This window comes from Syngnathus leptorhynchus, chromosome 5 (genome assembly GCF_054491065.1).
Source record: "Syngnathus leptorhynchus isolate UIUO chromosome 5, UIUO_Slep, whole genome shotgun sequence".
In the NCBI taxonomy this organism is placed as follows: Eukaryota; Metazoa; Chordata; class Actinopteri; order Syngnathiformes; family Syngnathidae; genus Syngnathus; species Syngnathus leptorhynchus.
In genome coordinates this window covers 16,884,066-16,893,473 of record NC_141199.1, presented here as the reverse complement: position 1 = coordinate 16,893,473, position 9,408 = coordinate 16,884,066, and the positions used below count along the sequence as shown (strand labels likewise).

The following is a 9,408-nucleotide window of genomic DNA, read 5'->3' as shown; positions in this document are numbered from 1 at the left end:
ATGCCCCAAAACCGTGACGGAAGAAGAGGCCATTTCCTTTTGATTGTTTCAGAAATCTATCATATTGGTCTATGATTTTTACGCAATATTAACACATTTAAAGCGGTGACAATAGCTCGACAGTAAAATTGATACAACTCTTGAACGCTCCAACGGCTGAGAAGCGATCAACTCCGCCCATTTCTGCATTGCGCGCGACCAAGCCGCGTGGCCTCGCTTCACCTCCATCGAAAGTCGGATGGATAAAAAGTGAAAACCGTCAGTTCAAATACTACATTGAGCGCTGGAATACTTTTTGGAAGAAGAGCAGAAGCAGCAACCGACAAGTGAGTACGTGAGGGTTCATTCTCACTTACTGTAACGTGCTAAACGAGAATGTGCACTGTTATCCAATTTGGCTAGCAAATTAGCTAGTCTGTTAGCATCTCCGAGTGCTAATCAAGCAACTGCTAGTGAGTCGCTAGCAACTTTCAGAGGCAACTCAGTCCACTTAAGTGAATTTGTGTTGCACTGCCGAGTGTTAGCCTCACTCCAGGCTGATGATGCTGTGTTATGTAACGCAAGCACTGGCTATCATCCTCAAAGCTAAAAGATGGCGAAAAAAAAAAAAATAGCCGAGCACAGAACTCCCTTCCCCCATCACTTGCCCTGTAATCCCGGGAAGTGTGTTTGTGTGTGTGTGTGTGTGTGTGTGTGTGTGTGTGTGTGTGTGTGTGTGTGTGTGTGTGTGGTGTGTACAGTAATCTGTCGTTGCAGTCGTTTATAGGCCAACATGTTAGCAAATGAAAGTGAAGTGCATGGTTTGATTCTGGGTCAGGCCTTTCTGTGTCGAGTTTGCATGTTCTCCCCGTGCCTGCGTGGTTTTCCTCTGGGTATTCCCGTTTTTGACCATATTCCAAATATTCCACGTTACAAATCGTTCCCATTTTGTCCTCTCGCTTCACTTGACTTTAATCTATCCGGCGTGACGTCATCACTTGACTGCAACAGCAACACACTCAGGATTGTTAGCGGATTAGTTTCATCTCCAACGTCGAGTACCACCATCACCACTACTACTGCGTGTGTGTGTGTGTGTGTGTGTGTGTGCGCGTGCGCGTGCGCGTGTACGGGCGTGCATTCTCTAGCTCTTGCCGCCAAAGAGTCTGACTCACATTTCAATTTGCGCTCAAGTATCTCTCCATTGCCCCTTATCCTTTTATTTTTTATTTTTTTTTGGTCCTCCTGCTCACTTTACAAATTGCGTAACTTTGTGAGCGCTCGCCATGTCAAATGACGGCGGGGGCGTTGGCCACACAGAAAATGATGAAGCCACCTCCGTGGATTCATGAGAACGAGGCCTTATTAGCTTGATGACACTTTTGACTCTCTTTAATAATTAAGTGGAGAAATTTTCACTGCATTGGGCTTTGGCAAAAGAAGTAATAAAAAAATAAAGAGTAAATAAAATGATCCGAGAGCAACCAACCACATTTTCATTACGTGAGGGGCAGTGCCTTACTACATGCGAGCAACTTTACCCCCCCATAGGAAATAACGGGACTGGAAGTAATCAATTGTTAGGTCAAAATGTGGCTGCTGTGAAAGTTTTATGAAGTGTATAAAGATTTTAAAAATGTGGCATTCTTTCAAAATAATTGTGCTGGATATTTTGTTATCCATCATTTCCCTGTCGTGCAAATTGTTAACGTAGCCGCAAATTAGCAAGTGAGCTTAATGATTTGATATTGGACTGCTCTCCTTAAAGTTTGTCGATGCGCTTTTATTTGTGGGGCTAAACGAGAGCGCCAGTCGGAAGAGTGACTTTGAAGCAGCTTGAGTATTTGGCAGCCGAGTGATATCCTGCACACGCTCGTAGCGGCGCACCAACCAGCGTCCATATGGACTTCATCAAGTGTGCTGTGCTGGGACATATGTCTCCTCCACACGTCCTCCGCATACATGCACTCGCAATTTTACACACACACACACAAAATAAAAAAATAAAAAGCAAAGGTTTTGTGCCGCGCAGGAAATGTATGGAAACAAACGGGGCCGCATGCGCCCGCGTGCCACGCTTGCCAGTGGCACGCAAGGAAGGATGAAAGTGAAGGCAAAAAAGGAAAGAGGACGACAACACAGCAAAGCTATAAATAGACGCCAGCTTGTGTTTCGGCAAAGCGGTAAGTGACATTTTTATGTATTTGTTCCATTGAAACATATTTTTGGATTCCTTGGAATTATTATTTTTAAAAATTGAATCCATAACGAGGCTATTTTTCCCCACTTTCTTGTACTACTTGCATAAGTTTTGTCTGTCGTTTTTATCATCCCATATTTTTTGTATCATATTGTCCAAAATGCTTTTCTCTTTTTGCATTTCACTTGATATTTTTTTTCTTATGTTTATTATAATTTTATTGAGACTTTCAAAATATTATCTAATAGGTTGCAATATGCTCTAAAATTTGTGATTTGTGATATTTCTCACACCTGATTTAAACAGCAGCTTGATTTGTTGTCGATGAATCAATTATGTTACGATTACGTAGGTGGTTAAAACAGTTTTTCTGAAATACTTCTCTTTTGTAACAGTTTTTTGTAATCACAATATGGTGAACAGTCATAAAGTTAAAAAAAAGCTCCTTGACAGTTTCAACATTATAAAACAATGACATGTTGACATGAAGTTAATGTGTCCTTCTGTGAAAAAGGCCCAAAATGAAGCTCCTTGACAGCCTTTAGCATTCTAAAACAGTGACATGTTGATATATTGCCGAGGCGAGCGCGGTTGATCCCGGGGACCGTCGCCTGGTTGAGTTGGACGACAACGCAACGTGAAGCTTGCAAACAAAGCTTGTCAGTCAGCGGGCGGCCCTGCTCCGCTCGTTAATCTCATGCATATTTAAGAAGGAGATATTTAAAAAAAAAAAAAAAAAAACATGGCGGGTCTATTTTTAGCACGCCGCCTGGCACTGTTGGGATGTTGCACGTGAGGTTGCGCAATGTCAACACAACAACAAATGTCACACACTCACAAGATGATGCGCGGGAAGTTCGGGATGCCGTTTTCAGTCGTTTTGTGCCCAAAACGGAACATGAAAAATCACTCATGGCAAGCGAGAACCATGCAAGCTAAGCAGATTTCTTTTTTTTACAAAAACAATCCTAATGCAGTTCAGATAACATTTTGTCGTCTAGTTTTAGTCTGATGTTTGAGAAGTCTTACTGGCTGGATTTAGTCAACATTTTGTCCTTGACCTACTCGTTTATTTTTATTCAGATTTGGTTGCAAAGATATTTTCTATTTTGACGACTCTTTACAAAACATATAAGCGATATAATTAGCAGAAATGTACTTTTGCTATATACTGGCTATTTTTAATCCGATTCCGTATTTAAGTGCAGATCATTTGTACTTTGGTTACTATTTGCACAATTTGCTATGGAAACCAGTTTCGCTTACATTTTGGAGTCTTTCAACTTTTTAGTGGAGTATTTTGCTGTTTTTGTTTTCCCCTCTTTCCTTTGCAATCAGCCTGCTCTGGGAAATCAAGCAAGTGGCGATTCTGTGATTGGTATACTGTGTGTGTGTGTATGTGTGGAAGAGAGGATAAGCTCGGCCTGTCAATCATTTCTCCATCCACGGCCTGGAGAAACGTAAGCCTAGAGCACCCCGCGATAAGATGTACAGAAAAATATCCAGTGGAGATGAGGCAAATGTGTTCGCCGACGGCTGCCGGGATTCCCACAAAATATTCATGCAGAGAAGACATGCGGGCGATTGTGAGAGAAGAGCGGCAAAGCCTACAAATCTATCAGTCACTCGCTCAGCGGAGACGCAAGAGCTATCAGGAGACATTAGCCGGGGCGCTTTCGATGTCTCCGTCCTCGGAGAGCCAGCGCGACGCTGATGTCTGTCTGTCTGTCAGCGGGACATCTCAAGAGCGTGCAAAAGACACACAAGGGCACACGTGGCACAGATTCATCCTGATTTCATGCCGCAATCCAAGTCATTGGGTTGCTCCTTCCGCTGTGCCCATCAGGTGGCAGTAGAGTGCAGTGCACTCAAGCAGACACAAAGAAGAACAAACAAGACTTAGTCAAATGGACCAATTTTATTTGCACTTTTGACAACAGCGCTTATTACTTTAGAGTGCGTATGACTTTTGTAGAAAAAAAAAAGAAAATGCTGTGCATGAGTGGCTCACATGAAGAGAAAATGCAAAGATCTGAAAATGTTGGTTGGCACGGCCCGTGCGCTGCTCTGCGCTGGCACGGAGGAAGCAGCAAGCGCTCGCGCGTTATTGCCTCTGCCAAGGAGATTTTTCATTTCAGCGTGGGTTTATTTTGTTCTTCTTCCAGAGTGAAATCTGTCTCCTGTTTTCATATCGTAACCTGCATCCTTTTTCCATTTTGGGGTTCTTCATTAAAAAAATTCACATTTCCAAGCAAGCCATGAGTGGTGGGAACACAGACATTACAAAACATGCTAACGGTTAGCGCTGATAGTCACCACAAACAGTGGAGCAACCCATGTAGACAGACACCAGAACAAAACTTGGAAAGAAAAGGAGATGACAGCTTCGTAGAAGAACTATTTGTGTCTGCATAACTGCATCTCCCCCCCCACCACCCCACCACAAGCCGTGCAGCTTGGCCAGTTGCTCCGCTCATGCATCCGACCCCCGCTGCCGTCCTCCAGGGACCGGAACAGGAGGCGCGTGATAGTTGCGGATGCAGGCTGTCGCCTCCTCGCTTGATGAGCGGCCCTTTAGTGTCACATCACAGGCCGCCGTAAAAGTAGAATCGCGCTCGGCGTGAAGCCACCTGCGCGCGAACGTGCTGGACGGACGATATATGCCCCACGTTGTGCCGATACGAAACGAGCAACTTTGATTCGTCCTTTTTCTAACGTGTGGACACGCAGCAATGTTTGATGCGCGTTGCCCTCACCAGTGGGTAGCGTTTCATCAACAAGCATGTGTGTGCGCGTGTGCAAATCTCACAGGGCACTGAGCCGCTTCCTTCATTTTCCAGCTCACCACAGAGCCCCCCGGTGACATGACAGCTGGTGGGCGCTCACACGCAATTATTTTTTGTAAACAATGCACTGCATTATATTGAAAGCTGTTCCTAATTTTTGGGATTCAAATGAAGGACCGTGTGTCCAGTAAAAGATGATTCGATTCCTATCTCGATAGGTACGATAAGATTCCAGGACATTGGAACAGTTTGACTTCTTTTACATCGCAATTTTTTTTTAAATTAAAAAAAGAAAATTCCGATTGGAATCGGCTTTTGTTACACCCGTAAGTCTTTTTTAAGACAGTATTCATTTTCTACCATTTTTTATATATTTTTTTCTTTTTTTACTTTATTACAAATGTAATTTATTATATTATTACAAATGTAATTTCTGATAGATTAGGTGGACAAAAATAGACTCAAATGAGCCTTTGAACAATTTGACATTTAGTTTTTTTATGACAGGGGTTTTTTTTGTTTTGTTTTTTGCCCCATCATTTTCCACAGCCAGATAAATGAAACAGAATACAAATAAATCGTCCCCGAGCATCGTCGGCACGCTGTGGTGTTTATTATGTCGGCGCTGTCGTGGTTACCTGTTTGCGAGCAACACACCCACGTGCGCTAACCTTTACGTGAGCCGTGAACTTAATTAGCACTGACGTGTGGTGAAAATGAGCTGCATTTCCACTCGCTACTTTGATGGATGTCGACGTTCTGCCCACAGATGTTTACATTCTGTGTTGATGTAAATCATGTGGAAGTCATGCGAATGGGGCAAATGGTTGATTTTGATTGATTGTTTTTTTTTTGGAGCCAACTTGCTTTTAGAATGTCAAGCGTAAGGCGTAACGACATCCACCGACGACGGGCCCTTGTATCATTCATGTGACATACCTTCACAGCGACGGCGTCTTGTCAGCGCAAGGGCGGATCAAATGTATCCTTTGCGTGCGTCCCATCAATTTTTCACAAACCTGCCGCTCGCTGCTAATTTTAGCATACTTGTGTTTCCCAATATAGCAGCATGTCTGCAAACAATGAATAATTCCATCCGGTCTTTAAAAGGCACACGTGTAGAATGTTTTAGCAGGTCATGTGTGCGCCATTCAACGGTGGAGTACAGCCGCCGTGTTGTCGTTGGAAAGTAGCAACATGATACGAGTTAGCTGCGCTAGGTAGATACGTGGAACGGCTATGTGAATAGCGGGGCTATCCTCGATTGTTTCATGGATTTGAAATTGTGTGTGTGCGCTGACTTCTCTGTCTTTCACTCATTTGCTTGCCAACAGCCAATCGCTGTTCTCGATTCTCACCAACCTCCGACGCCATTTTGCACCCTGCCAATTGACAATCAACTCCAAGAAGTACAATTACAAAACAAGCTCTTCATTCTTCTCGCTTTTGTCACCAAAGAATAAATTTCTCAACACAAATGACCACAAAAGTTCAGGTCAGCTGTACTTTTTGTACACCGCAAAATCTTGTTGAAGATCATCCAGAGATGAATGGCTCCGAAAGGAAACGCACTGGCAACTTCTTTTTTTTGCCTTCAACCCAAATGACAATAAAAATACAGCTCTTCCGTAAGTTTCGCGCTACAATAGCTAGCGGAACACCATCGAGGAAGATTGATGGCCAAGTGGGGACCCTCGCTGACAGACGGACAAGCGAAGGGCAAAGCGAATAGGTGCTGACGGATGCTTCTACCGCCCGCCGCGCTTCTCCCCGCCCATCCTTTTTCATAAGAATGTCCGCTCCATCTCCTTCGCCATCCCTCAACGAGTACGCGTTCCACCGCGTTGCCGCCATTTGTTAGCCACGACAAGCGCCTCGGGTTCAGCGCCTCTTGTTACGCGACGTTCTTATTCTTCGCTGGGCCGGAGCCCAAAAAAAAAAAAAAGTACGTTCAATCACGTTTGTCCTTGGGCTAGGCTGCTTGACTCGCCACTCAAGGTTCTTTGACATTCTTCTTACGATTTACCGTTGTGAACCACTGTAAAATGGAAAGGAAATAACACTTGAGGCGTATTTTTCATTTAATGTTTAGCTGAAATTCAAATTGTACTAATTGGTGTGTTTGGGGGCAGGTATGATTGAGCCCCATCAACTCTGCCTAGTAACAAGTGATCTCACAAGTCTCAGAAAAAATACACAAAATGTTTTACCCAGGTTTTTTTTTTTTTTTTGCTTGATTTAAAAGAAAAAAAAATCTTTTAGTACTCATGCTAAACAGTTCATGCTAATCCGCTAACAGATCTCAGCGAGCACTTTTAGATGCGCTTGGGCACACATTAGCTAAACAAATGGTCGCGCAGCGGTGAGACCTGCGGGGGAGCTTGGCAGCTGTGAAGGAGAGAGCATATTGTATTTTAAACAGATTTTATTGGCTTCCGTTTACAAAATCAAGCCAGATAAATGGTGGCTCTTGAAAATGTGATGAGATCTGAGACGTCTCACTTTGAAAGCAATTTTGTTGTTGTTGAATGTTGTTTTTGTACCCTTTTACCTCGTATTTGACATTGAAATGCACATTTTTCACGCACCATTGGCGCCGGCGACAACTGTTAGCTGCGCTGCCGAAGGCCGCGACCCGGTACCGCCTCCTCCCATCGTCACGGCGTCTAATTTATTATTTGCCTTAACACTTAAGCATGCGCCGCCTTTTGTTTGGTCCCCCCCACGTTCCCATAGTATTGATCAGAGTGTTCTTTTTACGCTATTGATCGCCCCATTAAAGATCTAGTCAGTAATTAAAGGTAAATTGTCAAGACGGCACGGCAACTGGATTTAATTAACTGCGGGGTGATAGCAAGCAGCTTCGCTAGCACCTGTGGCTATGTGCTGTGCTCAAGATGAACCCTCCTTCAATTACAAGGTCACGCAGCGCCACAAATATTCCCACCATACAAATTATGTAACGATCAGGTATCGACTCATGCCGGGTAAACTCTGATTTATCAATATGACAAATTACAACTTGAGCCGTTGCTGTTTTTAGGTTGGACATAGTGAGTTTTATTTATTTATTTATTAGTTTATTTATTTTTTTATTTAAATATTATATATATATATATATATATATATATATATATATATATATATATATATATATATATATATATATATATAGTTCATTATTGTAGTGATTCACATGGCTGAACTTCCCCCAGCAGGTGCAGTCTTCTTTCCCATTCCCCACGACATTCACAATTGTCTTTGGATTTTAAAGAGACACTTACAGTCTATATATCCCAATAAAGCACTTTTTCTTAAAATGGCATGAAAGAAAATAAATCGAAGCTATTTACAATGTGAATCTGACTTTCTCGGATGGTGACAGGCTAGCGAGTGCCGGAATGGAGCCGCAGACATCATCCCAAAATAAACCCTGCATTTTTGCCTCGCTGGCTTATTTGTGTGACGCTGGATCGGAGCAAGATCTCATAAGGTTTATTCTGTCCTTCACTCCTCCGAGCCGCCCGTCTATTTCTGGCACGTGCTATTTTTAGCAGCACGCAAACTGACCAATTTCAAAGCCGCACGTGACGCGCTTAGCTCGTGTGGCTAACAGCCGCCTCCATCCTCCTCCCCAGTCGCAGCCCCCCCCCCCCCCCTCAAAACCACAGCATCTTTCCCCACCCAAAGCTTCTCATTCAAATTGTTCTTTCCCTGTCTCGCTATGCAAGCCCCCCCCCCCCCAGAGCAGATTCGCCGCCCCCCGACTGGCTTCATTGAGTCACGTTTTGCTTCCGACTCTTACCGAGCCCTGCAGGCGAGCCATTTCAGGATATTTCACAGCACACGGCACGCCAACACCGAGCCTGTCATTCCCGCAGATTTGAGAACGCGCACTGGCACGTGCTCCTCACACGTAGTAGCGCTATGCGTGTGTCAAAGTAGCAGTTTTTCTTATCAATGACTTTATCTGAGGATCCATTTCCAAATGATGTGGAGCAATCTTTTGTCCCCGTCATCCCAGGGACTCGATAAATGAAAATAAATCAAAAAAATAAATCAAAATCCGACAATATTTCGAGTGAGTTGAATATTCATTATCATTTTGATTGAACGTAAAACCTATTGGTTGCCTTATTTTGAACCCTTTTCATTTCTTTAATTCACACAAAGGGCATTTGCTTGTCTAAAAATATTCCCATTTCTAACAAATAGTATCAGAACCCACGAGCAACGACATACAAGCAAAGCTCATTGAGATCATTTGGACATATCCTCTGAATGGTGGCGAGAAGTTTATTACTCGGAGCCTCCTTTCTCGCTACCTCTTCATTAACTCCTCAGATGATTGAATATTTGTCATTTATTTTAGAAGATAGAGAATAATTGTAGTCATGTCACAATGCTGATTAGAAAGTTGATAAAAGTCTGAATTGTGGGCGA

At 43.3% G+C, this 9,408-nt stretch overlaps 1 long non-coding RNA gene across 2 annotated transcripts; it reads left to right on the top strand.

The window, feature by feature from the left end:
- The first annotated feature begins 53 nt into the window (after positions 1 to 53).
- On the top strand, positions 54 to 8,025 carry LOC147057376 (uncharacterized). Of its 2 annotated transcripts, none has more exons than XR_015066062.1 (3): positions 54 to 326; positions 2,012 to 2,162; positions 3,588 to 6,285. It is a non-coding gene; the product is annotated as an uncharacterized LOC147057376 (long non-coding RNA). The 2 variants fall into 2 exon arrangements; XR_015066061.1 differs by lacking the exon at positions 3,588 to 6,285 and adding an exon at positions 6,300 to 8,025 and having other exon boundaries at positions 56 to 326.
- Positions 8,026 to 9,408: the final 1,383 nt, after the last annotated feature.